General features: G+C 44.2%; 1 long non-coding RNA gene across 1 annotated transcript in view; it reads right to left on the bottom strand.

Moving 5' to 3' along the window:
- Positions 1-1,980: 1,980 nt before the first annotated feature.
- Positions 1,981-20,250, bottom strand: part of LOC143435853 (uncharacterized) — an 87,825-nt gene continuing 69,555 nt past the window's right edge. The window contains exon 5 of the long non-coding RNA XR_013106216.1: positions 1,981-2,350. This is a non-coding gene — a long non-coding RNA (uncharacterized LOC143435853). The remainder of the gene's footprint in view (positions 2,351-20,250) is intronic.

The following is a 20,250-nucleotide window of genomic DNA, read 5'->3' on the forward strand; positions in this document are numbered from 1 at the left end:
TATGCATTTTCCATCCATTTGTTATTATCCCAGGGGAATTCTTTTTCTATCACTTCTCTCTTTTTAACAAAATGGTGCTGGTTCTTACATTCTGTATCCCATCTGGGTTCTCCTGTCTTGATGGTGATGTATACATATCACAGTTTCTTTAGGATTTATGTCTGCCTTTCTATTTATCTTTCCCGATCTATTGAACTTTTGTGACCTCTTTTCCTGTCCTCCATTTAATTGACCAAACTCATTGCCTGCTCAATACTTGCACATTCTGGTTTTGTTTTCTGATAGTTGGCCTTCCCTTCTCAAGATCCTTACTTATGATCCTGCTCCATCTCCCTCACGGACTTACAAGTTCTTACACTCAACGCTCAAACATCTTGGCATGCCCTCACTCGCCTCTTCTCTCACCCTTGCCCCCATTCCCTACCTCCTCACTAAGATCACTGTGTCTCGGAGTTTTCACTTGTTATGCACATCAGTGACGAGGACAGGCATCAGTTTCCTTTCTGGAGGTGGAAGACTTTAAAGAGGTTTCTCTGGGCTGTGCCTTCTTGAAACAAACAAACATGAAACTGTGGATGCTGGAGACTAAACTGCTTTCTCCGTGTTGGGCACAGTACAGTTGTTGACTCAGAAGCAATTAACAACTGTAAAGTTACCACATGAATGGCCATCAAGTCATCACAGACAGCATCAGCCTCCGGAAGCCTCATCAGTGAGAAGGGAGCATTTCACCATTCCCAGGAGACAAATATTCCACACAGCTCTGCTTTAGCCAGAGGTGCTCAGGTCCCCAAGTCCCAAACCACAACCTTCTGAATGCCTGAGACCTGTGCTCAGAGAGAATCCCCAGGGATGATGCCCATAAAGCAAATGTGCCTAAGCCCAAGGGCACCGGTCACCACAGACGGCAGGTTATGAGAAGAGGCATTAGGAAAGCACAATTCAGACACAGCCCAGCCCTGAGTCTTGGTTTAGACCTGACTGGAGCAGTCTGTACAGATGACTGCTTTTGGTCCTCCCTTTCTCTGAAAATGTATGGATATTCCTTTTCTCTTAAGGTTTGTTTGTATTGATGTCTATATGTCAGTGTAAGTGTATGTCATGTGAGTGTAGGTGACTGCAGGGACCCAAAGAGGGCATGAGATCACCCAGAACTGGAGTTCTGGGCAACTGTGAGCTGCCCGGTGTGGGTGCTGGGAACTGAAGAGCAGCCCACCCTTTAATCCACTGAGCTATCTCTCCAGACACAAATAATGGGTATTCTGAGAGATACATTTTATTTAACAGATATTTATGAAAGCTCTGTCATCAGGTGGGAAGGCATCTCATGAGATACATGCATCTTAATTCTTTAATAACAGCTTAACTATTCTAGTTCCTTTGTTTCTCAGAGCTGAGGTGCTCATTAGAGCTGTATATAGGCATTCTGGTTTGCCTTCTTTTAAATACCCATGGGATTGTCTCCCCTCCTCCATCCTCGTGTGCCCTACTTTGGCCAATGAGAGGTATGAGGAAATGAGGGATGTTCTTTCAGGAAGCTTTTGTGCCAGTGTAGGACATGTAGCAATCACTTTTCCCTGCCATGAAAACTGTGACACACCACAGTAGAACCCCAGTATCCCCAGAGAGCACTGTCATCTCTGCCCCCCAGAGGACATGTGGCAAGAGTGAGAAATAAGTTAATGATATATTGATCTATTGGGACATGGAAGGTTATCTGCTCCCATGTCCATCCTGACTAATACAAAAGGAGTGATGACACATTAGGAATTTCTTTAGCTGCTGTCCTGTACAACTCCAGGTAGACATGCATGCTACATTTTTATTCTATGGGAATTGCATGCACAGAGCACAGCCATTCACTCTATAGTTTGTATCCCCAAATTTGGGTAACACTTTTTTTCTTTTTTTAGTTCTATATCAAGTTTAGCTCGTGAATTGGGGCATTCTCACTATGGTATAATAACTTTGTGCTTAAAATTAAAAATACTTTAATTTATTCTAGATGTGCTTTTTATCAAAGTTCTATGATTTCTGGTAAGGTCGTGGTGCTCAACCAGTATGGGGGTAGAAGGTACCTGGCCCCCACACCCAGGGGACACTTGGAAGTGTCTAGAGAGACTTTGAGCTGCCCCAGGGGACAGGTGGAGATGTCTGGAGATGCGTTGAACTACCGTCATTTACAGAGGTTGCAGCTCCTGGTACATGGAGGTCAGGGACACAGGGTGCTGAGCAAAGCACAGGTGAATCATCCTGCTTAAAAGTCTTGGTAGTGTCATTGTAGAGAAAGCTTGCCTGAAGGAAAAAGAATAGTCCTCCTCTGGTAGCTCATCCTCCTTTACATGGACCCCTGGGAGCAGAAGGAAAGATGGATGGTTAATATTGGTTGACAGTTTGACAGGACCTGGAATTACTGGCATCAAGCTGCTGGGAGTGTGTGGAAGGTATGGCACCCTCCTGTGGGCTGGGGTCCCAGTTTGCAGAAGAAAGAAAAAGGCTTGCAGCGCGCGCACCGGCACATCCACTTCCTGACTGTGGATACATTACCATCTGCCCTGCTACAATGGACCAGGTCCCCTTGAACTACAAGCTGAAATAAATTCTTCTTCTTTGTGTTGCTGAGTACAAATTCTCAACTTGACAAAATCCAGAGTTACTGGGGAACCCGACCTATGGACATGCTCGTGGGGATTGTCTTAATTATGTTATTGGCGTGGAAGACCTCTCTTAACAGGCAACACCATTCCCTGGGCAAGAGGGGTCTGGACTGTATAAAATGGAGAAATCCAATGGAGCACCACCATGTATGCAGCCCTCCCTGGTTCTGATTGGAGGTGTCTCTCTCCATACCTGGTGCTGCCCCTCCTTTTTCACTCTCCCCTCCCCTCTCTCACCCAGTTTCCTCCCTCCCTCTGCCTCCCATGATTATTTTATGTTCTCCTTCTAAGTAGGTCTCAGGTTGGGCCTTCCTTCTTCTTAAGCTTCCTATGGTCTGTGAGTTTTATCATGGGTCTTTTGAACCTTTTGGCTAATATCCACTTATCAGTGAGTACATACCATTGATATCCTTTTGAGTCTGGGTTACCTTACTCAAGATGATGTTTTCTAGTTCCATCCATTTGCCTGCAAAATTCATGATGTCCCCAGTTTTAATAGCTGAATAGTATTCCATTGTGTAATTGAACCACATTTTCTGTATCTATTCTTTGGTTGAGGAACATCTGGATTGTTTCCAGATTCTGGCTATTACAAATAGGCTGCTATGAACATAGTAGAGTATCTTTTGGGTATATTCCCAGGAGTGCTATAACTGGGGCTTCAGGTAGAACTATCTCCAATTTTCTGAGGAACTACCAGATTGATTTCCAGAGTGGTCGTACCAGTTTGCAATCCCACCAACAATGAAGGAGTGTTCCTCTTTATCCACATCCTCACCAGCATGTACCGTTGCTTGAGTTTTTGATCTTAGCCATTCTGATTGGTGTGAGGTGGGATCTCAAGGTGGTTTTGATTTGCATTTCCCTGATGACTCAGGCTGTCGAACATTTCTTTAGGTGCTTCTCAACCATTCGAGATTCCTCTGTTCAGAATTTTCTGTTTAGCTCTGTATCCTGTTTTTTTTTTTTTTTTTTTTTTTTTTTTTAAATTGGGTTATTTAGTTTTCTGGAGTCTAACTTTTTGAGTTCTTTGTATATTTTGGAGATTAGCCCTGGATTGGGGGTGTGATGTGACCGGCATGTTCCTGCTGTTTTGACTGCTCTGCTTGAACTGTAAACTAAAGTAAACCCTTTCTCCCTTAAGTTGCTTTTGTCAGAGTATTTTACCATGGCAACAGGGAAAGAAACCAAAGCACTCTCCTAGGGTGCTTCTTACCAGGCATTCGGAACAGCAATGAGAAAAAGAACCAATACGTAGAGGAAAAGCTGATGAAGCTTTGAGGGCAAAGGACCCTTTCCCAAGGGTTGCCTAAGACCATTGGAAAACACAGATGTTTACATTACAATTCATAAGAGCAGCAAAGTCATGGTTATGAAGTAGCAATGGAAACATTGTATGGTTGAGGGTCACCACAACATAAGAAACTGTATTAAAGGGTCACAGACTTAGGGAGCATGAGGACCATGGCCCTAGTAACACACAGCTCAGACAGAACACGCTCTGACAAGGTGGACTATGCTTCTCAACTGCCTTTCTCAGAGTACAGGGGGGGAGAGTCACCAGACTCCCAGTGGTGAAGGCTGCCACATACTGCTAGAGCAGGACATGAGGTTGATGTTAGCAGTGACCAATCCTGTCAGCAGAATGTGTCCTTGATATAACCGATACAGCACAATGAGCAAGAATCAACAAGATGCCCGGATGCCACCCCTTCATGCTGCCAAAGTCATTAAAACTAAGGGAAGTCTGAAGATTGTTCCAGCAGAGGTGGGGTGTGTTGGCTAACTGGTCTCCTGAATGGGACCTGGACAGGAAATAAAAGAACAGCTATGGGAATTAAAAATCTATGTGCAAAAGATAGATTTTTTTCCTAATAATTATATATCAACACAGACTGCTCCACTGAGGCAAACGTACTGCACTTGTGTGAGATATTAATAATATGAAGAAATGGCTATGGGAATATAAAAACAAAATTAATTTCTGCAACATTTTGTAAATCTGAAAATCTAGGAAATAAGGTTCTGTTTGGTTTTGAGACAGGGTCTCTAGCCCAGGTTGACCTAGAACTCCTTATGTAGTCAAAGATGAGCTTAAATTTCTAATCTTCTGCTGCCACCTTCTACGTGCTAAGATTATTGGCATGTGGGAAGAGAAGTGGTCTTCCCCAGGGGAGAGTATACCAACTGGTTTCCCAGTGCCACATGACCAATCTGGAGATATGTAAACAAGAAACATTATATGAACTCAACAAGTTATATTTGGAAATAAATATGCACACACACACATACACACACATGCATGGGATAGCAAATGATGAAAAAAGAGGCCATGTATTTGCAGGAGAGTGGAAGGGGACTATGGAAGCATTTAGAGGCAGAAAGGGGAAGGGAAAAGTGTTGTAACTAAACTACAATCTCAAAAATAAACAAACAGGAAAGCTACAAGCATGAGCTACTACACCCCATTTACGAAGGGCTGGGGATCAAACATGAGGCTTTTTACAAGCTAGTCAGGTACTCTACCACCTGAGCTGCATTCCCAGCCTGCAGTGAGGTGCCCATTTCAAGAAAGATGGTATGAATAATGTAGGTGAACTATGATGAATTATCTAGCAGTTTCAAAGGTCTACACTTAATTACTCATAAGGAGACATTACAGAACTACATAAGGAGGCTGGACAGGTTATTGATCATTCATCAAGTTCAATTCACAGTCATTCTTTCTGAAGACAAGACAATACGCCTGCTTAATCCAACCTCCATTGCTACAATAAAATACCCGAATGAAACAACATCTGGGAGGAAAGGTTTCTTTGGGCCCATATTTTTGAGGACTCAGTTCATCATGGCTAGAAGGAAGGCTGTGGTGAGACAGGGAATCTTTCCTTAAGAAAGCCAGGAAACAGAAAGGGGATGGTGTTTCTTTGTCCCCTTGTACTAGATCAGGGCTCCTAGCCTAGGGAATGACAGCACCCAGATTCAGAGAGCATCTTTCTCCCATCATCATCTCTCTCTGCAGATACTCTCAAAGACACGCCCAGAGGTGGATTTTACAGATCTTCTAGGTATTTACCAATCCAACCAAGTTGACAAAATTTGACGTTACACTTGTCATTGACCAAACACAGTATAACATGAAGAAGGAGTCAAAAGAAACGTGGACTGTAATAAGACGACAATCTTCTTGAACATCGATCTAGATAGTACGTGATAAAATAGTGTGAATGGTAGTTTTCAAGTTGCCTTCTGTTAAATTAATGGCCCACAAAAGTCTGGATCACATCAGCTTACATTTCTCCCAGCTGGCTTTTAAACTATAATTAAAAAGTAACACAATTTCACACAAGTCTCCTTAAAAATCTAGCACACAAGAGGCTCCGTGATTAAAACATAAAGACAAGAATTAGGATCTCCAAAACACACATAAACACAGGGTAGCCAGGGAAGCCTGGTCACCTGTAATTTCAGCCATGGGAGGTAGAGATGAGGGGTTCTTGGTACCAAGCTAGCTCTTGAGTCTAAACTAGTCATATTGGCACACTCTGGGTTTGGCTGGCTCAGTAAATAAGGAACAATTGAAGATGATTCTAACACCAACCTGAGGCTTCTACATACATGTGAACATGTGCAAATATGCACACACACACACACACTTAACCATATACACACATTCAGATACATGTGCACCAGCCACACACATGTGAAGATGGTAAAAAAAAAAAATATGTTTTGAATGCAACACAAAGTATAACAAAAACACATGTGTTCACACAAAGTTTAAAAACAGTGCCTCCCACTGTCTGTGCACACATGAACGGTATAGAAAGCAACGTTCATTGGGAGGGGCGGAGCTTCAGGCTTGCCTTTTGCAAATCTGTGTCTGCCATGCAAGTACGCAGATGCACATAGTTTCCTCACAGACAAAACTGAGTGGAGTTGGGGGCACCGGTAGTGGAGGTGGGGGCATGGATAGTGGGGAGACACAGATAGTGGTGGGGATGGGGGTGGGGGGACATAGATGGTGGAGGGGCACCGATGGGAGGGAGAGGGAATGGGCAGGGCACGTGGTGGTTGGAGCCAGAGAATTTGGAAAGGTTAAGATGTCTGGTACTTGGCAAGTTCTAGTAAATGTGTGCTTAATGTGTTTTGTTTCACGGAGTCTCTTTTTCCATTATACTAGTTCTAGCTTGTCCTTCTCACCAACCTTACAAGATGACTCATTCCAGAAACAATTCAGGCTGCCTACTCCTCATCCCTTTCTACCTGGAATCCACACCCTTCTCTTCTGGAACCTTCCACACACCTATCCCCTGCAGTACACTAGACAGGGGATGAATCTTTACTCACGTCCCCAAGGTCTATAGTCACATGTTTCTCTCAATGGTTATTAAGCCATGAGTAATTGTTGCTTGTTTTTTTTCCCACTAACATGTTTTTATTGGGGCAAATTGACATTAGAAGTGAGTCATTTCTAATGCATCACTCAGTGATATTAAGTACATTCACAAGGCTGTTTCTCCATTGCCATGAATTCTAGACTTGTTCACCTCTCCTAAAGGATGCCCTGTTGCCTCTAAGCAACCCCCCCTTTTTTTCCCACATGCCCTCCTTCCTAGAAAACCTTTAACCTATGGATTTGCCCATCCATGATATTTTGTGTAAACGAAGCTATCCTATGACTAGTTGTGACTGGCTTCTTTCTACACATAGTAGTGTGTATTGGTGCCTCATGCTCTCTTTGGTCAAGTAACATCCCAGTATATGGATATGCTACGTTTTGCACCATTCATCTCATGATGGGAGCTTGGCTGTTGTAGATAGTGTCACTGTCAGAGAGAGACAGAAAGAGAAAGAGAGAGAGAGAGAGAGAGAGAGAGAGAGAGAGAGAGAGAGAGAGCCTATTTTCAGTTATTTGGGATATATCCAGAAGTAGAATTGATAGTTACATGTCAGTTTTAGGTTTTACTTTTGAAGGAGCCTCTTATTTCTCCCCTTGGTAGCTGTACAATTTTACATTCCTGTGATCAGTACACAAGTTTTAATTTGTCCATATCCTTGTTGACATGTTATTTTTTATATTATTATTATTATTATTATTATTATTATTATTATTATTACCCTCCGAGTGTGTATGAAGTAGTTTCTTGTGTGGTTTTGATTAGTGTTTCTTTAATGATTAAATATGTTGAACATGTCTACGTGTGTGCACATTAGTCATTTGTGTGCCTTCTTTGGGAAAAAGATGTTGGCACTGGGTGTTCTGGGAATCTTACCCTCCAGGTATCAGTTCAAGAATAGTATAGGATGGGCCTCCTCTGAGGCTCTTCAGGGCAAACATCAGGCACAAGTACACAGCTGGCCCTCAAAGGGGAAGAAATGTTCCACCCACTTTAAAAACGGGCCTGATAATAGTATACTTTCCCCTAGGAACCAGGACTTGTCTCAGTCCTAAATGGGATGTCTATATCACATCGATGCTCAGAGATCTGTGTGGAAGAGAGGGCAGAATAAGAGACAGATATATATATATATATATATATATATATATATATATATATATATATATATGAATAGATGGCAGCTGATTTCAAAGAAACAGCATTTTCCAGATACAACAGGGCAGAAGTACATACAAACTCAGAGAGACTGTGACAGCTGCACAAGACCTGCCCAAGCTACAGCTACACCAAAATCCCAGCATGGGGGGGAAGTGGCCACAAAGTCTTACCCTAGCCAAGGAGATACTGCCATTTAATTGCTGCTGGGTGAGAAAAAGGCAGTTTCCTTCAATAGAATGCTTGTGGGTATACAACCCACTCTTCAGGGCAGGCCCCACACCTGGATGTAGTTGACCAATATAAAGCAGGCTCCGTGTTTTCTTCTGTCTAAAAGAGCGAGAACATGAAGTTGGATGTGTAAGAAGGTGGGGAAGGATTTGGGAGGAGTCAGGAAGATGAATGAATATAACCAAACTATATGGTATGAAATTCTTAAGGAATAAGTAAAGTATTATTTTAATATATTTTAATGAAGGTGTGACCTCAAGATTTGAGTAAAGAAAAAACCAGAGGGACCTACTAAGGTTAAGAGCTGTAGGAATCAGGCTGCAAAAGATCTCTAGGAAAGAAAAGAGCATAACAGAGGTAACCATCTGAGACTTAAGGTAACAGAAAATTAATAAGAACAAAGGAAGTTATATATATTTATTTATAAAATATATATTTATAATCTTTTTCCTTTGTTCTTATTTATTTTGGTGTGTGTGTGTGTGTGTGTGTGTGTGTGTGTGTGCCAACCCATTACTTTGTTTGCTAACTTAAAAACTAATCTTAAGACTTTTTTAGAAGGTAAATGAAACTTCCAAAACTGGAATAAAAAGTAGCAAGCAGAATTTGCTTCTGAGTACACAGTACCCTATAGCATTTCTATCAGATTATTTGCTCATGGGTACAAGAGTCAGATCCTGAACTCACACACTGAGATGTCATGCTAGACACCTGGAAAGACAGCTATGTACCGGGGATGAGAACTCCAGCCTCGGAGACCTCACGCTTGACTCAGGTTCCGTTCCTGCTTGGTACCTCTGCGTATCCCACCCGAATCTGCTCAGATTCCAGGGATGTCTCTCCTCCCTGACCTTCTTCTGCCCCACCCTCTTCCTCTTCCTCTTCCTCTTCTTCCTCCTCCTCCTCCTACTCTTCCTCCTCCCTCTCATTTTTCTCCTCTTTCTTCTCTGCTCCCCCTTGCCTGTGAGGTTAATGGGACTGTAACGTGGAAATGAAAACAATATGGGAGTCTCCCAGGATTCTCCTAAAAGACTCCAACCATGAGCTGGAAGCCTGCGGAGGATGGCTTCTCTTTGCCCTGCCTTTGGTTATACTTGGCCTCCCACTGTCTTCCACATCCAAGAGTTGGAGCTGAAACACTTGCTGGCTCTGTCTTTTTCCTTTGCTTGTTTAATTAAATAGCCACAGGGATTTTTTTTTTTTTTTAATTCTCTCTAATGACAGTGAGCTTCAGATCATGGCTGTCAATACAAGTGCCCAAGCATATTTGTATTCCTGGGTCACATTACAAGGCCTTTCCCAAACATGATCTCTTTTATTCTACTCAAAAGCACACGAGGTGTGCAAAGCCAACTCTAGAGTAGAGACAGTAAATGAAAGGATACAGAGTGAGATGTGGGACTGGGGAAAGGCCTCAGCCTGTAACACACTGGACTCGTGAGGACTGGAGATCAGACCCTCAGAGCTTACATAAACACTGTGGGTGTGGCAGCCCACCCGTAATTCCCAGCACATAGATAGCACAGCAGACTTGCTATCTGGGCTAATGAAGCAGCAAGAGACAGCAAGCTGAGTATGGGGTCAGCAAGGGAGCCTGTCTCAACAGATAAGACTGAGAGGGATGGGGGAAGACATCCTGCTTTAACCTCAGGCCTCCACAGCATATACACATGTGTGTGCCCACACACATAAACACACAAACATGCAGGTAAGTATACCACACAGAGATACAGACACACATACATACACACACATACACACACATACACACATACACATACACACGCACATACATACATACATACATACATACATACATACAAACATGCAAAAAAAAAAATGAGAAAAGGGATGACTTGCCCAGTTTATACGGCTTCAAGGTAACAAAGCCAAGACAGCCCTTTGGCTTTGAAAGCTGCAAAAAACACTAACTCACAAGAAATCATAACATAAGAATAAGTTTTGCATTAATTAACAAGATCAAGTTGTGTAGCTTCACTCTTTCTTTAACAGGTTAAAAAATAATTAATTAAATTTTGGTGAATGAAACTCCCTGCCTTAGTTCCCAATGCTTTCAACATTTTTAATATTTAATTTTAGACCCCTATTTGCAACTATTGGCAACTAGTCCAAACCAAATTTCAAACCCAAGCTGTACCCTTGATGAAATGGCCCCACCCCCATCCCCTAAGAATAGGCCACGGGCAAATTGTTCCACATTGTGCTCAATGACCAGGGACACAGCTGGCAGAAAGCACCACAGAAAGTTTTTCTATTTGTCAAGATGGTTTCGTGCTTGCTCCTCGTGGATTGCTCTTAATAACCCAGTCACGCACTGCTCAGCGGTATATTGCTTCCACAATACTAATTTAAACCATGTCAGTGTGCTTGCCATGGGACTGACAATAGCCAAACAACAACAACGAAAAAGTTCATTCTTCAAATTAAGGGTGTGCTGTTCATGTGCAAGCCCCCTGCTTGAGTTGCTGGCTAAAATTTTTCTTTGTCTCTTTCTCTCTTCTTCTTCTTCCTCCCTCCCTCTTGCTTCCCCGGCTCACTGTCCACCCTCCCCTCTCTTTTCCTCTTCTCTTTCTCTCTCTGTGTCTCTCTGTGTCTTTCTGTCTGTCTCTCCGTCTGTCTACCTGTGTCTCTGTCTGAGTCTCTGAGTCAGTCTCTCTCTCTCTCTCTCTCTCTCTCTCTCTCTCTCTCTCTCTCTCTCCCTCTCCTCCCTCTCCCTCTCCCTCTCCCTCTCCCTCTCCCTCTCCCTCTCCCTCTCCCTCTCCCTCTCCCTCTCCCTCTCTCTCTTTCTCTCTCTCCCCCCACATGTTGGATAATTTCCAAGCATCTAACATACACTTTACTGAAACAGGCTGCATAGACCACACACATACGCAAATGGCCTGAATAAGTCGGGCGCGTAAGCAACAGTCAGTCGAGTGCAGAGAATGTTTAAACTTGAGAGAAAAAACAATAAATTCAAACAGAGCCTTTCTTCTCAAGTGATTCCTTATTGAGGCTTCTGCTCTGAATTAGAAGGAGGCTGTGTCAGGGTGGCAGTGGACATATCTGGGGCCCACCCTGAACTCTCTCTCCAGGACAAGTGGTTCCATGGGAAGGGACCGCCCTGGGAAACAGCCTGCTGGGGTTGTGCAACAAAAGAGTCAGAGTTTAGACAGGATCATCTTCCAGTCCTCCAGGGCAGCCTCTAAAGCCTTGAGAACGGCAAACCTCTGGGCTTATGGTTTAAAGGCTTGAAGCCTACATCTTCCAGGTTTTCATAGTTGATCTCTCCTCCTGGCCTCGCCTGCCAGCCTGAGACTCCAGACATGACAACTCTCTGCCATTCCTCTCCCTCCTAAACTCAAATTTGGCATTGTGTCCTACAAGGTCCACGTGGCCAGGAGCCTGCCAGGAGCCCTGGGTCTCCTCCCTTGGTCCAGAGCTCCAGCTACCCTTGCTTTCTGCTTCATCTGCTGGGTGCTGCCTGCATCTCTTCCTCAGAACATCCTAGAAGCAATTGCTTCTCTTTGTTCAGACTGCAGCTTAAGTGTCACCTCCCCTCCTTAGCATCCTCCCCCCCCCCCCCCACTATCTAGGTAGCCTAGGTTGCACATCTCAGCTCTTGTTCCCTAGCAACAGGATTACGGTGACCACACCCTAGCCTTGTGTCTTTGCAGGGCCTCTTACTGTGAGCGGACACTTCCTTCTGTTGACACTGTTCATATGATTCGCCTTGGCCAGAGACACATGGGTGTCAGTGACAGGAGACCAGGACCAAGCTGAAGCAGGAAGAAGGACAGGGATGGCCTGTTTCCACTCAGCCAACCCCTTTCTCTGTTGAGAACCAACAGCAGAGACACATGCTGAGATGACCACCTATCACCGTTGATCCAAAGCAAACACCAAAGCCAGAAACACAGAGGAGCCCCATGTAAGACTGGTTTTGGGACCCACTGATATTTCGACATGGCTTGTTGCACAACAACAACAAAAAAAGCTAGTGTACTTTACAACTACTAATGCCCCTAGGGATCAGTCACACTGCTTTGTTTTTATTATAACCCTTGTCTTCCTAAGACATCATTTCTGATTTATTTGTTCATTGTTTATTTCTTTTCATCACAATGTGAGTTCCATGCAGGCACTGTATCCCCAACCCCTAAAAGCAGGCAGCCCCTCAAACAGGCTCATAGTAGGTACTTCAAAAATAATTGTTAAGTGAGTACATTCCCAGTTCTTTTTCTTTTTTAAAAATATTTGCTTTATGTATATGAGTACACTGTTGCTGTCTTCAGACACAGCAGAAGAAGACATCAGATCCCATTACAGATGGTTGTGAGCCACCATGTGGTTGCTGGGAATTGAACTCAGGACCTCTGAAAGAACAGTCAGTGCTCTTAATCATTGAGCCATCTCTCCAGCCCCAAGTTCCCAGTTCTTACCCTCAGAAGAATTTGTATGTTTTCCCACCTGTAAAATCAAGCAAGCCTTCTGGGTCCTGACGAAAAATACACTTTTGTCTAAAATTTAAAAATACATACAAACAAACAAACACACACATACACACACATATGAATGGTAAGGTAGCTTAGCAGATAAAGGTATAAAGGTGCTTTCAGCACAACCCTGTGATCTAAGTTCAAGCCCCAGGATATACACAACTTTAGAAGGAGAGAACTGATTTCACTAAGTTGTCCTCCAGCCTCCACACATGCTGGTAGCACACAAGCCATCACAAATATAGACTTGCACATATACAATAACCAAAAATAAAATTAATAAAGTTAGATGTGATAGCTCATCATTTGTAATCTGAGCACGTTATTCTCTGAGGATGGAGGATTTTTTGCCAGTTCTAAGCCAGACTGGGCTACAAAGTGAGACTCTGTCTCAGACAAACAAAATAATAATTTAAAAACTCATATTAATATCTGAAGAAAGCTTCATCAAAATCCTGATGTCTTCAAGAATTAGTAATAGCTAACTATGCCCCAGTTCTCATAACAACAACAAAAAACACTAGATTGTCTCCCTGTGACACCTTTGTAAGGTAACCACGATGACAATGACTGTGGAGGTGAGGAGGTGGTTGTGGTGATGATAATGATATTGGAGGTAGTGGCAGAGGTAGCAATGGATGTGAGGATGGTATGTTTGTAGAAGTTTCCTCCAGGATTAAAATGTTCAATCCTGGAGAGAGGCTCATTAAGACACGGGCTTTAGAAAGGAGGTGAAGCAAGAGGATGCTCTGAGATGGAATATTCTGTCCTTCAGAGAAACTCATTAGCCATGAAGTAAACAATTCAAAGGCTTCAGGAAGTCCCTGAAACTGACCAGATTCACCAGACCCTCCTTTCCCAAGCTATATAAGAGGTAAAGACTCCTGACAGACACTCAGAGACACGTTTAGCAGCTTAGGAGAGGCTCAGACCATCTAAGCTACCTAGAAAAGACACTCTCCACCCTAGTTAGTTGCCTGCAGGCTGTGCAGTGTGCTTTAGGTTTCCAGGCTTTATGAGCTGTCACCTATGCTGGGTGGGCTTTGGTGACGTAGCTGTCTTTGAGTCATTTCTGCTCCTTGAAGTAACCCCTCATCCATTGTGGAGGTTTGAATGAGAATTCCCCAAAGGCTCATATATTTGAATGTTTGGTCGCCAACTGATGAACTATTTGGGAAAGATTAGGAGGTATAGCCTTGTTGGTGGGCTTTGAGGTTTTTAAAATCCATACCAATTCATTCTCTCTCTCTCTCTCTCTCTCTCTCTCTCTCTCTCTCTCTCTCTCTCTCTCTCCTTCCCTTCTGTGTATGGATTAGATGTAAACTCTTAGCTACTGTTCCAGTGTCATGCCCGCCAGCTCCCATGCTCCCTGCCATGATGGTCATAGACCCTCTGGAGCCATGAGCCTCAAATCAAATGCTTTCTTTCTAAGTTACTTTGGTCATGGTGCTTTGTCATGATGATTAAAAGTAACTAAGATACACATATTCCTAAAGTAAGCCCAATAAAATCCTTTGGCTTACCAAGTTAGACTTTGGTATCTTTGATCTGTTGTTGTTTCCCTATCTGGGGTGAGTAGATGTATATTTGAGTTTCCCGGGAATGGTCTCACACCACATGGTAGAGGTAACAGCTGAGGTGGTGATTGTGGTAATAGTGGTGGTGATAATACTCGTGGGGATGATGATGGCAGAGATGGTGATGATGTTGACAATTGTTAGGCTGAAGTGATAGTGCTAACAATGATGATGATGATGATGATGATGATGATGATGATGATGGTGGTGGTGGTGGTGGTGGTGATGGTGATGATGGTGATGATGGTGATGATGGTGAGGAATTTGGTATCCACTGCATGCTCACCTGTATTTAATCGAAAATGTCAATTCCTGTGTTTCCAGTGATAGGAGCAGGAAGGGGCCCTGTGCACGCAGAGGCCATGGGCCATGGCTGGCATAGGAGAGACAGTGGTGACCACACACATAGCCATTTCAAACTGTAGTTATGAGGACTCCTGTGTGGCAGTATCTTTGATATGAGTCTGGAGGAAGGAATTCAGCATGCACAGAAAAAGCCTGAGCAACACTGAAGAATGAAACCAGCTCTGGGGGTGTGACTCAGCCTGCAGGCTAAGACTCACTGGTCGCAGGTGGAAGGAACAGGTTCAGAGATGTGATGTGAGGAGCAGAGAAAAGAGAAACCTGGGCTGGGTGGTGGGAGCATCAGAGAGGATACTTACTGCCATAATGAGACCATAAAGAGAAGGAAGGGGACAGCTTAACAGAGCCCCTCGGGGAGGAAATACCTGGGACATTACCTTCAGTAAGTTCTGAATGAGACCATCATCTCAGGTCCAAGCTCAGTCTCCAGGCCAAGAACAGAACAAAGTCAATTCCGAGTGCCAGAGGTGCTTGCTGATCAAATTAAGTGTCTGATGGCAGAATGAGAGTTTAAGTCACAGTGGTGTCAAGTGCTGAGTGGGCTCGCCTCATTGGTTGGAAACATATGCAATAAAAATGACACATAGAGTGAGTCACCATAAACATGTCCTCCTAGAGTCTCGATTTGGGAGAACAGAGGTGGAGAAGAGGAAGTGGGAAAAGCCAGGCATCTCAGGCAGTCCCCTTAGGCCTCTTCTCCATCCTCCAAAGAGGTAATTGCTACTTTCCCAGGGTTCCGGTATGAATCCAGTAAGGACGAGTGAAGGACACCTGCCATTGGGGGGTTGTCATGAGTGGGACACATGAGGCTCTAACTCCAGACTTCTCAAAGCTGCTCAGTAGGAACTAACTCCTCGCCCTGGGTCACCTTGACAGCTCTGCATCCTCATGTGCACAGAGAGCACAGCTGGAAGCAGCTGCCAGGATGCTGCAGGAATCCATTCCACACCCTCTGGTATAAATCATCCTAACAAGGGAAGTCACTGATTTCTCTTCTCTGATAGGAGAGGATAAAACCAACAACTAAGTGTGCTCCAAAACAGAGGGACTGTGGAACCAGAAAGACAAGTGTTGGCTGCTAGCTCCGCCTCCTCTGTGCCTTGAGTAGGACATTTCACTTGAGTGACCTTTAGTAAAATGGCAACAGCTAACTGAGCCAAGTGGATGTGTCCTATCGTAGTATCCATCTCTCCCCGCAGATATCCAGTTTGCATTGCTTGTGGCCAATTTACTGTCTCTCCCAAGCAGACCACCATAAGCTCTGTGAAGACAGGGCAAGCCTTGTTATCTTACCCACAGATGGATCTTTCAGGACAGAGATGCAATGGGTATTCAGGTTAAAGTAGCAAGGGGACAACTAGATCCTTTGGAAGTGTTAATCCTGTTCCAAGGCTGCAATCTGAGGCTGGGTGAAATGAATGACTTTGTCTAGGTCATACTCAGAAGGACAGAGAGAAGAGATTCAAACCAAGCCTGCAGCCTCTCTAGGACAGTGCTCACAGGCCAGGAGGAAAAGCTGGAGCTTAAATGTCTGTAACAGATACACCTTCCGGAATAGAGAAATCCATGCTCCAGCAAGACCTAGAGGATCCTGTAGTGTCACCTCCTGCTCCTGCTCTCAGTTCTACCCAGTTCTTCACTCTTAAGTCCAACCAGTCAGACTCCCTCGTGCACAAAGCTCTTTGGGACTCAGGGCCTTTGCACTTGCTCTTTCCTGGGCCTCCTGCTCTGGGGGGGGGGGGGGGGGGGGGGGGGGAGATTTGCTTATCCTTGTGATCTCAGCACAAAGAGCAGGCGGGAGGGGCTGGGCCAGACAAAAGCTGTAGCCGAGAGGCCAGCCTCTGAGTCTCTTATCTCCACCTGCCCCCTTGAGTCATTCCCTACTTCACCCACCTGTTCTAATTTCTTTACAGTGTTTATCAAGACCTGACCTTATCTTATTTGTCTCCATATGTTATTGTCTGCAACCACTGCCCCAACTAGAGTCCAGGCTTCACAAGAGACCAGTGTGTCCACTGCAGTGAGCAGCAGCTGTCAGACTTCTGGTTTATTCACGTCTGAGAACAGGGCAGAGCACAGCCCCAACCATGACTACTCAGACCAATTCCTGCAAGGTTTCTTCTCTCTCTCTCTCTCTCTCTCTCTCTCTCTCTCTCTCTCTCTCTCTCTCTCCCACCTTCCTACTCCCCAAGGTTTCAAAGCCTCTCTATTCATCTCTAGCTGGCCTAGAACTCACTATGTCAGTGTTTCTCAACCTGTGGGTCATAATCCTTTGTGGGGTAAAATGACCTTTTCACAGGGGTCACCTAAGAGCATTGGAAAATACAGATGTTTACATTATGATTCATAACAGTAGCAAAATTGCATTTATGAAGTAGCAACAAAAATAATTTTATGGTTGGGGGGGTTCACCCTAACATGAGGAAGCAGTTGGAAGATTGAGAAACATTGCCCTATGTAGACTGGCTGGTCTTGTACTCATAGAGCCCTGCCTGCCCTGAGCCCTGGAGTTAAAGAGTATGCCACCACACCTGGGGGCTCTCTTTCTTTTCAGAAGCAGTTACTCCACATAGAAACAAGGAGGACACCACCCAAAATATTGTTACAAGAAGTCAAAAGAAATAGCAGTCCATCTTATGTTTATCCAGAATCCAGATGAGAGGAACATCAGTCTGTGGCTTTATTTTTAATTATTATGAATTTCTTTTACACTTCATGCCACATGAGATTCAGATTTTCACAGTGATGTAACAAATCCTGACCTCACAGAACATGGAGCCGAATTCACACCGCCATGTTTCAGTTTCATTGTGAGCATGTGATGAGGAGCCAGCATGGCGAGGGTGTGCTTGGCCAGCAGAGCAGGACCAGCTAATCTGGGGCAGGAATGGGGAAGGCGTGGGGGAAGGAAAAAGACACTTAAGCTGAGAACAACATGAAGTGGCAGGAAAGGTTCCTTCCATCAAGGGATGCCATTATGAGGTGATAAATACAAATGGATTTAGAGTCCGCAAACAGTGACTACTAATGCTGAACCCGGGAAACCAGCACACTCTCTGCCTTGTTGAGGTATCTGGGGAATCAGTCTCTTCACCTCCCAGGCAGGAAGCCAGCAGGTAATGGTGAGGACCGTGGACAGGTACAGGCCCTGGGGAAATCTTGTGTTAAGAGCAGGGTTTTTTTTTTTTTTTTTTTGGCTTTGTTTTGTTCTGGTTTGGTTTGGTTTCTTTACTATTTCAAGAAAAGATAGAAATCCAGAGGCATTTGTTTAGTTTTGTTTTGTTTTTTTAATTGATTTTTTTTTAAGCAAAGTCTCTTTATTATGGAGAATCATAATTTAAACCAAGCAAAGTATCCAGGGAAGGTCAGGCGTGTGTGGATCCATGAACGTGCATTGACACCACCAGCTATGACGACTCGTAACAGAATTGATGACATGTGAAATGATCATCCATCTTCAAAGTGCCCACCAGGCAGTCATAACAGTAACTTACTGAGCAGGTTAACAGGCAGGAATCCCACTAAAAGCTTTAAATAGAAACATCATGTTGGTCATCTGGATCTTTACGGCGTTCCTACGGTATGGGATCAGAGGCTGAAGCTGACAATTACAAGGCCTCAAGAGCAGAAACGTGGAAAGGTTTTCGACTTTCTCGCCACGAACTTGAGCACGTAGAGGAAAATACCTCATGCAGCAGGCACTGAGGGCATCGGGAGAGCATCATATAGTTAAATATGATCTGGAACACTGCCAAGTCAATAAGGAAGCCCCGCCCTTCTTTCTTGGAATGGGGGTACCCCTTTCCTCTTCTTCCTTGCCCCCTCTGTTTTTAAGATGGATTACACAAAGCAAATGGTTTCTGTTTAGCTGTCCCACCCCAACCCCCTTGCTGTCCCTCAACAAGAATTTTATTTAGAAGTTCCCAGAGAAGGAAAGTGGGGAACTCAGGTTCATAAAGGCAGGGGCTATAAAGAGCTCCATTAATACGTCTGCAGGGCCGGGAAAGTCAACAGAGCTTGATAATGTGTTTTATTTGGACCTGTCCTGCTCAGCACATGATGATAAGGAGGTGCTTGGAGCTCACACACTCACTGTACTACACTCACTCAGCCCCTTATTGATTCTGAAACAATGCTCGCTTTCAGAGCACACCCACATAAGTGAACAGGAACAAGGTAAGACGGGGAGCAGAGAGAGCCTGATAGAGCATTCAGGTGGCACCTAGGGGCTGAGCTTCAAGGGATACCCACCGGCCTTGTACCATGGTTGTGACAGATTTATTGAACCTCATTGTGGCCTTGGCTCTCTTTGCAAAATAGGGTGGAGCCAGGCATGATAGGACAGGGCTAGGCATGGTGGCAAAAGCCTTTAATACCAGCGCTCAGGAGCCAGAGTCATCTCTATGAGTTCAAGGCCAGCTTGGTCTACATTATGAGTTTTAGGCCAGCCAGGGCTACAAAGTAAGACTCTGTCACAAAAAGGGGGGGTGGGGTGGGTAGGGGTACTTGCTGGAATCCATGTGACTTAAAAATATAACTTCACTGATTATGATTTATATATTAAGTCACTGATGTGATTTAATGTATAAAGCAATAAGTATGTGGATAAGAATATACCATGGTTGGATATCATGTTGTGTACCTACAACTTCAGCACTCTGGAGGAGTATCACAACTTAAAAGTCAATCTAAACTATTTATAGAGAGACCCTAAAAAATACTAATAATAACATCAAAGAATGCACCATGAAGTTATTACTAACCATCAAGGCTATAAATATGTCCATCACCTACTGAAGCATCCTCCAGCCTCTAACTCACGCTATCCATCATCTAAAGAACTTTCTATAAGACTCGAGATCCCATTGGATGGAAATCTTGGTGGGCATTATCAACACAGTGTTTTTGGGAACCATCAGAGTCTCAAAAGCAGATTTGGAATGGGATCCCAGCAGTCACTAAACCAACCTTGGGTCCCACCTCCACATCTCCAGCCAATAGAGTCCACTAAGCCATTGCTCCATTCTCTTTACCCCTTCTGCTGTGGCCATAGAAGTCTTCTGCAAGCTTGCAACCTTCTGTCAGTTCCCCATGGGTGGAAGGCTACCCCCTTGGCTGTCACAGATTTAGATCCATTTTGTTCTCAGTGACCTCCCCTTGGCATTCTGTGCAATGCCCTTCCTGTCCTCATTTATGGCACTGTCCCTTACGGCTCTCTAGAAATCACATATTTCTCAGAAATTACCTTGGAAAGGATCTGTAAAGATGTCTGGCTTCATTCTGTCCTAGTGAGAAAGCTTCATGAGGGCAAGGTGTTGGCCTGTGCTGTCTGTCACCTACCATGACCTATCCCCGCTGCTTAGAG

The sequence above is a fragment of the Arvicanthis niloticus genome, chromosome 1 (assembly GCF_011762505.2).
Source record: "Arvicanthis niloticus isolate mArvNil1 chromosome 1, mArvNil1.pat.X, whole genome shotgun sequence".
In the NCBI taxonomy this organism is placed as follows: domain Eukaryota; kingdom Metazoa; phylum Chordata; class Mammalia; order Rodentia; family Muridae; genus Arvicanthis; species Arvicanthis niloticus.